The sequence below is a fragment of the Musca autumnalis genome, unplaced genomic scaffold (genome assembly GCF_047663935.1).
Source record: "Musca autumnalis isolate F117 unplaced genomic scaffold, ASM4766393v1 scaffold_1, whole genome shotgun sequence".
NCBI lineage: Eukaryota > Metazoa > Arthropoda > Insecta > Diptera > Muscidae > Musca > Musca autumnalis.
Genome location: NW_027411644.1, coordinates 143,057,810 through 143,075,920, shown reverse-complemented (window position 1 = coordinate 143,075,920; position 18,111 = coordinate 143,057,810). Strand labels below are relative to the sequence as shown.

General features: G+C 33.3%; 1 protein-coding gene and 1 long non-coding RNA gene across 3 annotated transcripts in view; one reads left to right on the top strand and one right to left on the bottom strand.

The window, feature by feature from the left end:
• The window catches only part of Desi (DM4/DM12 domain-containing protein Desiccate), a 148,691-nt gene that overhangs the window by 32,692 nt on the left and 97,888 nt on the right, over positions 1-18,111 (top strand). The gene's annotated exons all lie outside the window — the stretch shown is intronic.
• LOC141387263 (uncharacterized) lies at positions 249-700 on the bottom strand. Its single transcript, XR_012408518.1, has 3 exons — positions 542-700; positions 393-486; positions 249-325 (listed from the first exon to the last, which is right to left on the bottom strand). It is a non-coding gene; the product is annotated as an uncharacterized lncRNA (long non-coding RNA).

Below are 18,111 nucleotides of genomic sequence, written 5' to 3'. Positions count from 1 at the left end.
CATTAATACAATGAAATACTTTCATTAATACAATGAAATATTTTCATTAGTGTAATGAAATACTTTCATTAATGTAAAGAAATACTTTCATTAATGCAATGAAGCCTTACGTTGGCTCAAAATCAATGATACTTTTCATTGATGTAACGTAAGATTTCATTTATTTTATGAAGTCATTTCATAGTCATAGGCATAAAAATTAAGTCAACGCTAAATATGTTTAATTCATTTTATTGCAATTAGTTTTGACCATGGATACAATACGTCATTTTTGATTCCTTAGGTATTAACTAAATACATTAATGATACCATTGGTCGTTGTCATCTGTAAGTAAAATTGAAAGAATAAACAATTTGTTACTAAATAACTGGTTTTCTACACAATAACTCACCTTTATATTTTGCCGCTCAGTCATCCCCTGTGTACTTCCATGATGTTGGGATACAGCATACAAAGTTCACATAAAACAACTGTACATATAAAAACTACATGAAAGAGTTTTAGCTTAATATTTGTATTTTCTTTTCACTTCATACCTACTTTCAACGAAGTTTATGATCCTATTGGGCGTTGTCACCATTATGTAAAATTGAAAATCATAAAAACTGTTAGTAATTTATTTGTCTTTATTTGTCGCTGGACACCAAACTCTTGGCATTTTCTCCGTCATTCCATTCTTCTTTAGATTTTCTATTGCTTGCATCTATTACAAAGAGAAAAACCAAATAAATGTAAATTCACTTATATAAACAATGAATACATAAAACTTAACAGAAATAGTTTGTCCAATATTTACATACTTACTTCTCTAAGTTAAAAACACGAATCATAAAATATTTATTCATCCGCACTTGGCGGCGTTATAATGTCAACTAAAACAATGTTGTTGACAATTTGCTGATCAACTTTTTTGGCAGACAGGGTTATTTTGCCTAATCTTGTTTTCTGCTTGTTAAACGCACACACGCACATCTGGAATTTACTTCATAACAACAATGAAATACATAACAAGGAACGACAGAGAATAACATACCGAGAGAATAAGCCTTGATACCCAGGTAGAAAAAATGAGACAAACATTTTAAAGAGAATGAATATGTATGTATATCAAAGCCAATCGTTAGTAAAGCAAGTAAGGAATTTTTGTACAGTTACGCTTTTAGAGACGCTTCTGCTAATATTCGTACATACATATCGTCGGTGTCATGCTTAAGTGGTCCATACGCCATTTGCCTGATTCGAGAAAAACTCAAGTTAATATTTAAGGCCATACAGGATAAAAATGGTGCAATAATCCAATACTTTAAGAGCTCAGTTCTACTTAACTAAACTCATAGAATATATCAGTAGTTTATTTTGGTCAGATATCTGTGATAGACTAAAAGTTATGGCCAATTTTCATATTTGCAAAAAGTTGTTGAATTGTTCCATGGAATCTTTTTTTTTCATGTTTTTGGCAGTTTGTGTACCATGGAACACGTTTTGTCACATTTCAACCAAACCACTTTTTATCAATCGTGTTCCACCTCCCTTATATGAAGTGCTACTGTGGAGTTTAAAAATCAGGACTTTAAATGAAACATTTATTTTTCCCATATAAAAACAATAAGGACCATTACATAGGTCTCCTTAACATTTATTTAAGGGATTGCCTCCACTTATCACTATTTTTTTGTGGTAAAAATTTCGATCGGACAAAACGGATTGATATTTTGCATTTCTAAGGTAACATAAAGCATTTAAACGCGTTTTTCTTATAATACCATTTTTGTAGTCGGTGTCCACACTAGCTTCAAGTCGAATGGACATTTTTGCGTATATTTTTGTGGAATTACATCAAAATTTTGTCTTTAAACTAGGGATTTTTTGTTTACACGATTGATAAATTTTCGTTTTCATATAACAATACAATATTCAAACATATTTGAATTTAGAAACTTTTATTCTTCAGTTTTTAAACCAAGTCCCTTAAAACAATTTGTTCCATACGCCACATTATTCGTAACTTGGCAAAAATGGAAAATTTTTTGTTCCAAACGCCATAATTTTTGGTGCGTAACAATTCGTTTTTGTCCATTTTTGTTCCATACGCCAAACGACATGGATATGGAACTAAAAAGTTCAAAGTTGTTTTGTTCCATACGCCCGGCTTTATGGATATGGAACAAAACGACAAGATTCTTCGGGTCATAAAGCGGATATGGAACATACTAGCCTCTGAATATCTCAGAAACTAAAAGAGATAGAGAAAAACCGACTAAAAAATCTGAAAGTGCATGCTTCAAAACATTGTAAGGTACCTTTATCTCAAAATGTCAAAAACGGCGTATGGAACACTTAAGCATGACACCGACGATATGTATGTATGTTTGATGTATGTGACTCTATACACACATATGTGTGTACTTGGCAGATTTATAAATGTGTTCTGTTTATGATTGTGGAAAATTTAAAACATTTGTTTAATAAAGAAAAATAATTAGAAGAAAAATGATAATATAAGGGTCATAATATAGATAAGATTTCAGACCCTTTTTTCATTCCGCAAAATAGTATTGGGAACTTCAGAAATGTTTCAATTATTTAATGAAACTCTTGCATTTAATTAATGAAACTGTTTCATTTATTTAATGAAGCTATATCATTAATTTTTGGAGCCAACTAAAAACATCAAATATATCAAATTTTCCACCATTTTCTTAAAAGATGTTTGAGTACTAGTTTTTTTAAGCACATACTATTTAGCATAGTTTCAATACTCACATATTTTTTAAAATATAAAGAAATTAGAAGTTTCATTACATCAATGAAATATGTTTCACTTATTCAATGAAACTAAAAATCATTAAATTTTAGTTAACGTAAGGTTTCATAGCATTAACTAAACATTTCATTGTATTAGTGTAACATTTCATAGCATCAATGAAAAATAATCAATGAAACCCGTTCATTGATACAACGAAGCATTTTTCTTTCAGTGTAACTACTCGGTAATCCGGACATCGCCGAAACATGTGTCCGGATTATCGAGACTATACTGTATATATATATATATATATATATATATATATATATATATATATATATATATATATATATATATATTGTAATTGTGATACTTCACAGGAAAAAATCTTTCATATGAAATGAAAATTTTAGATTTTTTCCGTCAGGATATGGATTGTAACTTTATGTAAAGTTTACGACCCAATCCTTCGTAAATAGTTGACTTTACCTTATTACAATGCTAGGGCATGTGCTTGAAATATTATATAAAGTTTTCAGGCACCTTTTTGGAATTCCAAAAATTAAGCCCATAACATATTTTCCTTTCAATATGGTAATCGCTTCTAATATGTAACAGATCTCTTGGAATTGATGTTAAATGGATAATATCCAAACTTTCTAACCAAAAGCATTCCTGTCCAATGATGAATAGTACCAAATTTTAGGTATTATTAAAGTAGTTCATTTTGACTGTGTGTCCTTTATTAGATTTTGTTATATATCTTTTTACATAACATTGACATTATGTGAACAATATATTGGGATCCAAGTATAGTTCTGTCAGATCTACTTTGAAATATAAAGCATTTAAAATATACTTTTTAATGTAATTCAAAACATTTCGTGGAAAATTAGTGTCCAGAAGTAGTGGTGTAGGATATCACATGATCATCGATTTTTTTTCCTATCTTGAGCATTAGATTCTTATTTATTTCATTGGTATTTTCGTTCTTAGCAAATAGCAATTGGTGTATAAATAAGAAAATTTTACTTTTTTAAAGTTTTCGGTCCACTTCTCTCTAGCCTTTCTGGCTAGCCACCGCTGACTCAGTTATACAGTCAATACGGAATTAACTATCTGAATCTGTCGAAAGATTTTTTTATTGTTCAGTTATTGATAGCTGGCTATGATAAGCGTAAGCAGTATTTTAAACCTAGTGTTGAGTAGCCTAGTTCCCTTTAAAATCGATGCTGCGTTTTCCTTTCCTCTAAAGGAATAAATTCATTAGCCTTCTAATTTGTTAGAAAGTCCCTTGGGAGCATGTAATGTGTTCCAAGGATATTTTACCAGAATTGTTTAGAATATTTAAACCTTTGGCTTAGTTTTTAAATTTCGATTTTTTTAAATTCTCTAAATTATTTTTTGAGTTACCGACAGAAATCGGTAAAATTAAAAGCAAAATTATGAATGAAAAAATTAAACAAGAGTTGATAGCACTCTAGCTATAGGAAAAACTTAACGACTATTTTTATCGCTATATTACAGAAAAATATATTTAATTACCGTAATTATAATCATTTTAATTTTACCCGATTTTTGTCGGTAACGCAAAAAATGAGTTAGAGAATTGCATTACTTGTATAGAAATTTCAATAAATTATTAAAAAGTCGTGTGACTCCACGAGAAATGTCACCAAATTAGTAAAATTAAGAAGTAAATTTCGTAGCCAGTAAAGTTGCACCCAGATTGAAAAACGCCGCAACCCGTGATATATGCTTAATTTGAATTCATTTTGCTTAGATATCAGGTTATTATCTAGCAAAAGTCCATTATTAATGATTTCAACTTACAAAATAATATGTTTTTGTAACTACTCGGTAATCCGGACAATTCGATAATCCGGACATCGCCGAAACATGTGTCCGGATTATCGAGAGTCGAGACTATACTGTATATATATATATATATATATATATATATATATATATATATATATATATATATATATATATATACCCAGCAAAATTTTCGATGCCAAAGATGCCATTCAATCATAGGTGCAAGTGAGCTGCCATGTCATCTTTTTAGCATCTTCATCGATGAATTTTATATGAGCGTGGACCCCAAAAGATGCTATTTATTTTTGGATCCAAAGCATGTTATTTACACCAATGCTTTGACATGTCATTTTCACCAATGGTTTGGCATGTCATTTCCAGCAATGCGTTGGTATGTCATTTGCACCATCCCCTTGCAATGACATTATCATTACGACGAGAGTTTTGCCAACGTTGTTTGTGATATCGAGTCTACGACAACATCAAGCCTGTTGTAAATAATCTATATTAATAAAAGAGTAGAGTGACTGATTCACTGACTGACTGACTGATTGACTGATTGATTCATCAACGCCCAGACGAAACGGCTGAAGCTAGAATCCTGAAATTTTGGGTGTGGATCACTCTTGGTCCGAAGGGGTCACATAAGGCTGGGTTTTTGGAAATTCGAACTGGAAGGGTACGAAAAGTACTAAAAGGTACTAAATATGGTACCGTTTGTATTTGCTGAACCGGTAGAGCTAGAACTTTGAAATTTGGAATGAAGGTCACTGATGGAGTGTAGGAAAGATGTGTTAAAGGGTTTTTAGAAATTCGAACTATAAGTGTACGAAAAGTACTAAAGTGTACTAAATTTGGTACCAATTCGTATTTTGTGAACGGATAAAGGTTAAAGGTTGAAATTTGGTGTGAGAATCAAGGTTAAAAGGAACGGTTGACATAAGGAGGTGGTTTAGGAAAAGTGTACACATGTGTACGAAAAGTACTAAATGGTACTAAATTTGGTACAATTATGATTTAGGCGAACGGATAGAGCTGGAATCCTAAAATTTTGAACTAAAGCTACTGTTGGAGAGTAAAATGGATGAAGTTTTTAAAATTCGTACTTATGGGTACGAAAAGTACTAAATGGTACTAAATTTGGTACAATTATGATTTGGACGAACGGAAAGAGCTGGTATCCTGAAATTTTGAATTAAGGCTACTGTTGGAGAGTAGAATGGACGTAGTTTTGAAAATTCGTACTTATGGGCACGAAAAGTACTAAATGGTACTAAATTTGGTACAATTATGATTTAGGCGAACGGATAGAGCTGGAATCCTGAAATATTGAATTAAGGCTACAGTTGGAGGATAGAATGGAAGTATTTTTGAAAATTCGTACTTATGGGTACGAAAAGTACTAAATGGTACTAAATTTGGTACAATTATGATTTGGGCGAACGGAAAGAGCTGGAATCCTGAAATTTTGAATTAAGGCTACTGTTGGAGAGTAGAATGGACGTAGTTTTGAAAATTCGTACACGCAGAAAAATTTATGTTAGAAATATGTTTGGATCCAAACAAATTTATGTTTGGGACCGGTTGCAAACAAATATATGTTTGGATCCAAACATAATATGTTTGGGTCCAAACAAATATATGTTTGCAAAATTTTGTAACATATTTCAATTTGATATGTTTGGGTAAAACATATTTTTTATGTTAGAACATTTTTTTCATGGGTGGAGAGAGGATGTTTGTCAATGAGAGTAATAACAGTGCTCTCGCGGCTTCGGAATGCAGCTTTATAATAAAGAGTTGTGTGTATTGTATAATAGAAGACGTAGAAGCGAAGAAGGGGGCTTTGGTGCTTTGATGGCGTGTATGCGTCAAACTCGTGTGTTTCTTGTTTTGTTGTTAACAGCAGGCGAAGAGGATAAGAAGAAATGGTATGAATTATTTTGTTTTTTCTTTCTTCAGTGTTTTAGTTGCCTTTGTAGAGTCAAGACGGTAAAGTGAGTGAAATCAGTGTTTTGTGTTTTCTTAAAGAAATTGTGCTTTTTAGTAAATTAAATGCCCAATACATTTTATAATTGAATCGGAAAGTTGAATGGAATTATTTTATTGGACAAGGAAGAAATATTGGTAATTACATACATACTTATGTATATTTGAAATATGGCATATCCATATTTATTACATTACATAATCATTTGATTCTAGATGCCGATTCCCCGCTGATGATTTCAACTATGAGGACAATTTGTTTTATTTCGCAGCTAAGGAGAAGCGTTCAACTACGTTTCTATATATTTTTCCTTTTTGACTATTTACAAATTATTTCAATCAGTCTTCTTTTATTAAAGTGTGTTATGTATTTCTTTGGAATTTTGTATGTACCTATGTGTTTGTTGTTCTTTTGTCTTTCAATAAAAAAGCACAACATTTGTGTGTATACTATAGAGATAGCCAGTGAGTTCTTACAGAGAGCAAGTGAGCACACATTTTAAAGTGTTTTACATTGAATTTTACGCTCCCTTGCTCTCAGCAAGCGCCCACTTGTGCATGTGTTTGTTTTTTTTGTGCCTTTTGGGTTTGTATTTTTTTGCACCCAAACATATAAAATGTTTGCACCCAAACATAAAATTGCTTCCAACCAAACATATCTTTGTTTGCACCCAAACATATATATGTTTGCACCGAAACATATGTATGTTTGCACCCAAACATATATATGTTTGCACCCAAACATATTTTTGTTTCCACCCAAACATATATTTGTTTCCACCCAAACATATATTTGTTTGCAGACCCAAACATATATTATGTTTGGGACTGTTGCAAACATATATATGTTTGCTGCTAAATATGTTTGGGACATATGTTAGAGAGGCCGTTTTTTTTGCGTACTTATGGGCACGAAAAGTACTAAATGGTACTAAATTTGGTACAATTTGGATTTAAGCGAACGGATAGAGCTGGAATCCTGAAATTTTGAACTAAAGCTACTGTTGGAGAGTAAAATGGATGTAGTTTTTAAAATTCGTACTTATGGGTACGAAAAGTTCTAAATGGTACTAAATTTGGTACAATTATGATTTGGGCGAACGGAAAGAGCTGGAATCCTGAAATTTTGAATTAAGGATACTGTTAGAGAGTAGAATGGAAGTAGTTTTCAAAATTCGTACTTATGGGTACGACAAGTACTAAATGGTACTAAATTTGGTATAATTACGATTTGGGCGAACGGATGGAGCTGGAATCCTGAAATTTGAATTAAGGCTGCTGTTAGAGAGTAGAATGGAAGCAGTTTTGAAAATTCGTACTTATGGGTACTACAAGTACTAAATTGTACTAAATTTAGTACAATTTTGATTTAGGTTGAGCGGATAGAGCTGGAATCCTGAAATTTTGAATTAAGGCTGCAGTTGGAGGGTAGAATGGAAGTAGTTTTGAAAACTCGTACTTATGGGCACGAAAAGTACTAAATGGTACTAAATTTGGTACAATTTGGATTTAGGCGAACGGATAGAGCTGGAATCCTGAAATTTTGAACTAAAGCTACTGTTGGAGAGTAAAATGGATGTAGTTTTTAAAATTCGTACTTATGGGAACGAAAAGTTCTAAATGGTACTAAATTTGGTACAATTATGATTTGGGCGAACGGAAAGAGCTGGTATCCTGAAATTTTGAATTAAGGATACTGTTAGAGAGTAGAATGGAAGTAGTTTTCAAAATTCGTACTTATGGGTACGACAAGTACTAAATGGTACTAAATTTGGTATAATTACGATTTGGGCGAACGGATAGAGCTGGAATCCTGAAATTTGAATAAAGGCTGCTGTTAGAGAGTAGAATGGAAGCAATTTTGAAAATTCGTACTTATGGGTACTACAAGTACTAAATTAAGTACAATTTTGATTTAGGTTGAGCGGATAGAGCTGGAATCCTGAAATTTTGAATTAAGGCTGCAGTTGGAGGGTAGAATGGAAGTAGTTTTGAAAACTCGTACTTATGGGCACGAAAAGTACTAAATGGTACTAAATTTGGTACAATTTGGATTTAGGCGAACGGATAGAGCTGGAATCCTGAAATTTTGAACTAAAGCTACTGTTGGAGAGTAAAATGGATGTAGTTTTTAAAATTCGTACTTATGGGTACGAAAAGTACTAAATGGTACTAAATTTGGTACAATTATGATTTGGGCGAACGGATAGAGCTGGAATCCTAAAATTTTGAACTAAAGCTACTGTTAGAGAGAAAAATGGATGTAGTTTTTAAAATTCGTACTTATGGGTACGAAAAGTACTAAATGGTACTAAATTTGGTACAATTATGATTTGGGCGAACGAATAGAGCTGGAATCCTAAAATTTTGAACTAAAGCTACTGTTGGAGAGTAAAATGGATGTAGTTTTTAAAATTCGTACTTATGGGTACAAAAAGTACTGAATAGTACTAAATTTGGTACAATTACGATTTGGGCGAACGGATAGAGCTGGAATCCTGAAATTTGAATTAAGGCTGCTGTTAGAGATTAGAATGGAAGTAGTTTTGAAAATTCGTACTTACGGGTATGACAAGTACTAAAAGGTACTAAATTTTGTGCAATTACGATTTGGGCGAGCGGATGGAGCTGGAATCCTGAAATTTTGAACTAAGGCTACTGTTGGAGAGTAGAACGGAAGTAGTTTTGAAAACTCGTACTTATGGGTACGAAAAGTACTAAATGGTACTAAATTTATTACAATTACGATTTGGGCGAACGGATAGAACTGGAATCCTGAAAATTGAATTAAGGCTGCTATTAGAGAGAAGAATGAAAACAGTTATGAAAATTCGTACTTATGGGTACGACAAGTACTAAATGGTACTAAATTTTGTACAATTTGGATTTAGGTTGAGCGGGGGGAGCTGGAATTAAGATTGATGTTGTAGTATAGGATGGAGATAATTTGGAAATTCGTACCTATGGGTTACGAAAAGTAATAAATTTGGTACAATTAAGATTTGGGTCACCGGATAGAGCTGAATTTCTGAAATTTGGAATAAAAATTGCTGCTGGAGTATTAGATTGGCTACTGTTGGATTGTAGAATGGAAGTTGTTTAGAAAATTCGTACTTAAGGTTACGAAAAATACTAAGTGGTACTAAATTTGGTACAATTTAGATTTAGTGTGTACGGATAGAGCTTTAGCCCTGAAATTTCGAATTAACATTGAAGTTAGAGTATGGGATTGAGATAATTTGAAATTCGTACTTCGTAGGCTACATTTGGAGTGTAAAATGGAAGTAGTTTTGAAAATTCGTACTTATGGCTACAAAAAGCACCAAATTTGGATTTGGGTGAACGAACAGAGCTGGAATAATGAAATTTAGAATTAAGCTTGCTGTTGGGGTGTAACATGGAGTAAGTTTTGCAAGTTCTTACTTACGGGTAAGAAAAATACTAAATTTTGTACAGTTTGGATTTGGGTGAACGAATAGAGCTGGAAACCTTAAATTCGTAACTGAGATTAAAGTGTAGGATTGAGGTAGTTTGGAAATTCGTACTTATAGATACGAAAAGCACTAAATTTGGTATAATTTGGATTTGGGTCAACGGATAGACCTAGAATCCTGTAATGTGGAATTGAGATTTCTGTTGGAGTGTAGGATTGTGGTAGTTTTGGAAATTCGTACTTATGGGAACGAAAAGTATTAAATTTGGTACAATTGGGATTTGGAATCTGGAATCCTGAAATTTAGAATTGAGATTATTGTTGAAGTGTAGGATTGAGGTAGTTTTGGAAATTCGTACTTATGGGTACGAAAATTACTACATGGTATTAAATTTGGTACAGTGCGTATTGAGGGAACGGATAGAGCTGGAATCCTGGAATTTGGTAAGAATATGATTGGAGTGTAGGATTGAGACATAGAGGTAGTTTTTGAAATTCGTACTTATGGCCACGAAATATACCAAATGGTACAATTTGAGTGCACCGATAGCGCTGGAATCCTTTTTTTGGAATTAAGGTTACTGGTGAAGTGAAGGATTGAGGTAGTTTTGGAAAATCGTACTATTGGGTGTAGGGACAGTGCTGGAATCTGCATTTTTTGGATTTAGAGTGAGTATTGGTGTACAATGTTGGTCTATATGTTAACATGTAAGGGTGAGATACGGCTGATATTTTTGAAAATCGAACTAAAGCGGTACGAACAGTACTAAAATAACAATAAATATTGATTAAAATTGGTATAAGTACAATAAAATTTTTAGTGTTCGCCATTTCCATATTATATATTGTTTATTTGTTTTTTATATCCTTTCCGCATACGAAGTAGCGGGCAATTTGCTAGTTAATCTTATATATTTAGAATAAATTGTATAAATAAAAACACAAAATTCATCTCTATTGGCTTGATGGAATGGGTTCAAATGCTGATGAAAAGATCGGATCTTTCACGACTTCCTTTGCATTGGTTCAAATGCTAATGAAAAGATCGGATTTTCACGACTTCGTTTGAACCAATGCAAAAGATGCCATGAAATCACCTCATCGCATGGAACCCCTTCCTGCAAATTTCGCTGGGTATGTATATATATCTATATATATAAATGAGCTTGGTGATAAGTGATTGACTGACTGACTGACTGACTCATCATCAACGCCCAGCCAAAACGGCTAAAGCTAGGAGCTTGAAATTTTACCAGTGGGTCACTGTTGATGCAAATGTGCGAGATAAGGTCGGGTTTTAGAAAATTCGTCCTGGAACCACAAAATATAACAACAACAAAAATCCTTATTTTTCATTACTATTACGTACTTATTCACTTAGTTGGCCCTCTGCAAGACATGTGTAAAATTAACAATGCCATAACTTCTTGATATCGTAAGAGATCACACATAATTTCAAATTTTGTAGTTTACTTCTAGGCGCACTTATTTTATCGTAAACCACTAAATAATAGAAAGACAAGACATTTGTTATCTTCCATTGCAACAGATGTCGCAGTTGGTGATAATGGTGTATAAACATCAATTACGCAAATGAACAAATGAGTTGCTGTTGAAGACAACATTAGGGGAATAAATTCAGAAATCGGCCAGAAATAACAACAACTAAAAACTGTATGGACCTGACTTTTTGGTAATAACTAAATGTTTGCAAATCATTGAAAGTGCAATAGAATTGTGCATATTACCACGATTTATTTGCAATTAAGAATTTTATCGTATATGGAGATGTACAGTCATAACTATTCAATTTTCAATTTCAAAATCTGTAATTTGAATGAAATCAATAATAGGCCCCAGGAATATAGGAATTTAATATGGAAATCAAGGTTGGGAAGTGGTGCTTCTAAAAGGAAATGGTTTGGAAAATTACCAATCATGTGTACGAAAAGTACTAAATTTAGTACAATTTAGATTTGGGTGAACGTAAAGAGCTGGAAACCTGAAATTTGGAATTAAGGTTACTGTTGTAGTGTAGGATTGAGATATGAGGGTAGTTTTGGAAATTCGTGCTTATGTGTACGAAAAGTACTAAATGGTACTAAATTTGATACAATGGGGATTTGGGTGAACGGATAATAGCTGGAATCTCGAAATTTGGAATTGAGATTACTGGTGGGGTGTAGGATTGAGGTAGTTTTGAAAATTCGTACTTATGGGTACGAAAAGTACTAAATGGTGCTAAATTTAGTACAATATGGATTTGAATGAACGGATAGAGCTGGAAACCTGAAATTTGGAATTAATATTACTGTTGAAGTGTAGGATTGAGATATGAAGGTGGTTTTGGAAATTAGTACTTATGTGTACGGAAAGTACTAAATGGAACTAAATTTTGTATAATGGGGATTTGGGTGAACGGATAGCGCTGGAATCTCTAAATTTGGAACTGAGATTACTGGTGGAGTTTAATATTGTGGAAGTTTTGGAAATTCGTACATAGGGTACGAAAAATACTAAATAGCACTAAATTTGGTACAGTTTCGATTTGGGTGAACGGATAGGGCTTGATTCCTCAAATTTGGACTGAGGATCACTGATGAAGAGTAAGAAAGATGCACCAAAGGGTTTTTGGAAACTTGAGTGTACGAAAAGTAATAATTGGTACTAAATTTAGTACAATTTGGATTTGAGTGAACGGATAGAGCTGGATTCCTGAAATTTGGAATTGATATTACTGTTGGAGTGTAGGACTGGGGAAGTTTTGGAAATTCTTACTTATGTGAATGAAAAGTACTAAATGGTACTAAATTTGGGACAATGGGGATTTGGGTGAACGGATATAGTTGGAATCTCGAAATTTGGAATTGAGATTACTGGTGGGGTGTAGAATTGAGGTAGTTTTGAAAATTCGTACTTATGGGTACGAAAAGTACTAAATGGTACTAAATTTAGTACAATTTGGATTTGGGTGAACGTATGTATGTAGCTGGAAACCTGAAATTTGGAATTAAGATTACTGTGAAGTGTAGGACTGAGATATGAGGGTGGTTTTGGAAATTCGTACTTATGTGTTCGAAAAGTACTACATTTGGTACAATAGGGATTCGAGTGAACGGACAGAGCTGGAATCCTGAAATTTGAAATTGAGATTACTGTTGGATCATAGGATTGGGGAAATTTTGGAAAGTCGTATTTATGTGTACGAAAAGTACTAAATGGTACTAAATTTATTACAATTTGGATTTGGGTGAACGGATAGAACTGGAATCCTGAATTTTAAGTATCAAGGTTGGGAAATGGCGTTGAAATAAGGAAATGGTTTTGGAAGTTCGTATTTATGATTACGAGCAGTACTAAATTTGGATTTGGGTGAACGGATAGAGCTGGAATCCTAAAGTTTTGAATTAAGATTACTGTAGGGGCGTAGGATTGAGATAGTTTTAGAAATTCGTACCTTTGAGTACGAAAAGTACTAAATGGTACTAAATTTGGTACAATTTGGATTTGGATGAACGGATAAAGCTGGAATTCTGAAATTTGGAACTAAGATTACTGTCGGACAGTAGAATTGAGGTAGTTTTGGAAATTCGTACTTATGGGTACAGAAAGCACTAAATTCGGTACAATTTGAATTTTAGTAAACGGATAGTGTTGGAATTAGGAATTAACATTACTGTAGGAGTGTAGTATTGAGGAAATTTTTAAAAGTCGTACGTGTGCGTACGAGAAGTACTAAATGGTACTAAATATGGTACAATGTGGATTTGGGTGAACTGTAGAGCTGGAATCCTGAAATTTTTGTTTGGGAAAGAAATGGTACTAAATTTGATACAATTTGGATTCGGGTGAATTAATAGAGCTGGAATCCTGAAATTTGGAATTACGATTACAGTCGAAGAGTAGGATTCAGGTTGTTTTGAAAAAGCAAACTTATGGTTACGAAAAGCACTAAATGGTACTAAATTTAGTACAATTTGTATGTAGGTGAACGGATAGCGGTGGAATCCTGCAATTTGAAAGTATGATTATTGTAGCCCTGTTGCGTTGAGGAAGTTTTGAAAATTGGTACGAAAATTCTAAATTGTTCTATATTTAGTGCAATTTTAATTTGGTTTAACGGATAGAGTTTGAATCCTGAAATTTGGAAGTAAGATTACTACTAAAGTGAAGGATTGAGGTAGTTTTGGAAAATCTTTCTTATGGGTACGAAGAGTTCGACTTGATACTAAGTTTGGTACAATTTGGAATTGGACGAACGGATACAGCTGGAATCTTGAGATTTGGAATTACTGTAATTATTATGGAATTTACTGTAATTATTTTGTATTAATGTCCGTGTATGGCTGAGATATGTCGTCGAAATACGTACCATAAGTATACGAAAATTACTTAATGGTACTCAATTTGTTTTTGGGTGTAGGGACAGTGCTGGAATTTTTATTTTTTGGAGTTAGGGTGTGTATTGGTGTGCAACGTTGATCTCGCTGTTAATGTGTAAGGGTGAGATACGGCTGATCTTTTTTAAAAACGAACTTAAGGGGTACGTACAGTACTAAGATAAAAATAAATATTGATTAAAATTGGTATTAGTGCGACCAAATTTTCAGTGTTTGTCATTTCCATATTATATATTGTTTATTTGTTTTTTTTATATCCTTTCCGCATACGAAGTAGCGGGCATTTTGCTAGTATATATCTATATATATAAATGAGCTTGGTGATAAGTGATTGACTGACTGACTGACTGACTCATCATCAACGCCCAGCCAAAACGGCTAAAGCTAGGAGCTTGAAATTTTACCAGTGGGTCACTGTTGATGCAAATGTGCGAGATAAGGTCGGGTTTTAGAAAATTCGTCCTGGAACCACAAAAAATAACAACAACAAAAATCCTTATTTTTCATTACTATTACGTACTTATTCACTTAGTTGGCCCTCTGCAAGACATGTGTAAAATTAACAATGCCATAACTTCTTGATATCGTAAGAGATCACACATAATTTCAAATTTTGTAGTTTACTTCTAGGCGCACTTATTTTATCGTAAACCACTAAATAATAGAAAGACAAGACATTTGTTATCTTCCATTGCAACAGATGTCGCAGTTGGTGATAATGGTGTATAAACATCAATTACGCAAATGAACAAATGAGTTGCTGTTGAAGACAACATTAGGGGAATAAATTCAGAAATCGGCCAGAAATAACAACAACTAAAAACTGTATGGACCTGACTTTTTGGTAATAACTAAATGTTTGCAAATCAATGAAAGTGCAATAGAATTGTGCATATTACCACGATTTATTTGCAATTAAGAATTTTATCGTATATGGAGATGTACAGTCATAACTATTCAATTTTCAATTTCAAAATCTGTAATTTGAATGAAATCAATAATAGGCCCCAGGAATATAGGAATTTAATATGGAAATCAAGGTTGGGAAGTGGTGCTTCTAAAAGGAAATGGTTTGGAAAATTACCAATCATGTGTACGAAAAGTACTAAATTTAGTACAATTTAGATTTGGGTGAACGTAAAGAGCTGGAAACCTGAAATTTGGAATTAAGGTTACTGTTGTAGTGTAGGATTGAGATATGAGGGTAGTTTTGGAAATTCGTGCTTATGTGTACGAAAAGTACTAAATGGTACTAAATTTGATACAATGGGGATTTGGGTGAACGGATAATAGCTGGAATCTCGAAATTTGGAATTGAGATTACTGGTGGGGTGTAGGATTGAGGTAGTTTTGAAAATTCGTACTTATGGGTACGAAAAGTACTAAATGGTGCTAAATTTAGTACAATATGGATTTGAATGAACGGATAGAGCTGGAAACCTGAAATTTGGAATTAATATTACTGTTGAAGTGTAGGATTGAGATATGAAGGTGGTTTTGGAAATTAGTACTTATGTGTACGGAAAGTACTAAATGGAACTAAATTTTGTATAATGGGGATTTGGGTGAACGGATAGCGCTGGAATCTCTAAATTTGGAACTGAGATTACTGGTGGAGTTTAATATTGTGGAAGTTTTGGAAATTCGTACATAGGGTACGAAAAATACTAAATAGCACTAAATTTGGTACAGTTTCGATTTGGGTGAACGGATAGGGCTTGATTCCTCAAATTTGGACTGAGGATCACTGATGAAGAGTAAGAAAGATGCACCAAAGGGTTTTTGGAAACTTGAGTGTACGAAAAGTAATAATTGGTACTAAATTTAGTACAATTTGGATTTGAGTGAACGGATAGAGCTGGATTCCTGAAATTTGGAATTGATATTACTGTTGGAGTGTAGGACTGGGGAAGTTTTGGAAATTCTTACTTATGTGAATGAAAAGTACTAAATGGTACTAAATTTGGGACAATGGGGATTTGGGTGAACGGATATAGTTGGAATCTCGAAATTTGGAATTGAGATTACTGGTGGGGTGTAGAATTGAGGTAGTTTTGAAAATTCGTACTTATGGGTACGAAAAGTACTAAATGGTACTAAATTTAGTACAATTTGGATTTGGGTGAACGTATGTATGTAGCTGGAAACCTGAAATTTGGAATTAAGATTACTGTGAAGTGTAGGACTGAGATATGAGGGTGGTTTTGGAAATTCGTACTTATGTGTTCGAAAAGTACTACATTTGGTACAATAGGGATTCGAGTGAACGGACAGAGCTGGAATCCTGAAATTTGAAATTGAGATTACTGTTGGATCATAGGATTGGGGAAATTTTGGAAATTCGTATTTATGTGTACGAAAAGTACTAAATGGTACTAAATTTATTACAATTTGGATTTGGGTGAACGGATAGAACTGGAATCCTGAATTTTAAGTATCAAGGTTGGGAAATGGCGTTGAAATAAGGAAATGGTTTTGGAAGTTCGTATTTATGATTACGAGCAGTACTAAATTTGGATTTGGGTGAACGGATAGAGCTGGAATCCTAAAGTTTTGAATTAAGATTACTGTAGGGGCGTAGGATTGAGATAGTTTTAGAAATTCGTACCTTTGAGTACGAAAAGTACTAAATGGTACTAAATTTGGTACAATTTGGATTTGGATGAACGGATAAAGCTGGAATTCTGAAATTTGGAACTAAGATTACTGTCGGACAGTAGAATTGAGGTAGTTTTGGAAATTCGTACTTATGGGTACAGAAAGCACTAAATTCGGTACAATTTGAATTTTAGTAAACGGATAGTGTTGGAATTAGGAATTAACATTACTGTAGGAGTGTAGTATTGAGGAAATTTTTAAAAGTCGTACGTGTGCGTACGAGAAGTACTAAATGGTACTAAATATGGTACAATGTGGATTTGGGTGAACTGTAGAGCTGGAATCCTGAAATTTTTGTTTGGGAAAGAAATGGTACTAAATTTGATACAATTTGGATTCGGGTGAATTAATAGAGCTGGAATCCTGAAATTTGGAATTACGATTACAGTCGAAGAGTAGGATTCAGGTTGTTTTGAAAAAGCAAACTTATGGTTACGAAAAGCACTAAATGGTACTAAATTTAGTACAATTTGTATGTAGGTGAACGGATAGCGGTGGAATCCTGCAATTTGAAAGTATGATTATTGTAGCCCTGTTGCGTTGAGGAAGTTTTGAAAATTGGTACGAAAATTCTAAATTGTTCTATATTTAGTGCAATTTTAATTTGGTTTAACGGATAGAGTTTGAATCCTGAAATTTGGAAGTAAGATTACTACTAAAGTGAAGGATTGAGGTAGTTTTGGAAAATCTTTCTTATGGGTACGAAGAGTTCGACTTGATACTAAGTTTGGTACAATTTGGAATTGGACGAACGGATACAGCTGGAATCTTGAGATTTGGAATTACTGTAATTATTATGGAATTTACTGTAATTATTTTGTATTAATGTCCGTGTATGGCTGAGATATGTCGTCGAAATACGTACCATAAGTATACGAAAATTACTTAATGGTACTCAATTTGTTTTTGGGTGTAGGGACAGTGCTGGAATTTTTATTTTTTGGAGTTAGGGTGTGTATTGGTGTGCAACGTTGATCTCGCTGTTAATGTGTAAGGGTGAGATACGGCTGATCTTTTTTAAAAACGAACTTAAGGGGTACGTACAGTACTAAGATAAAAATAA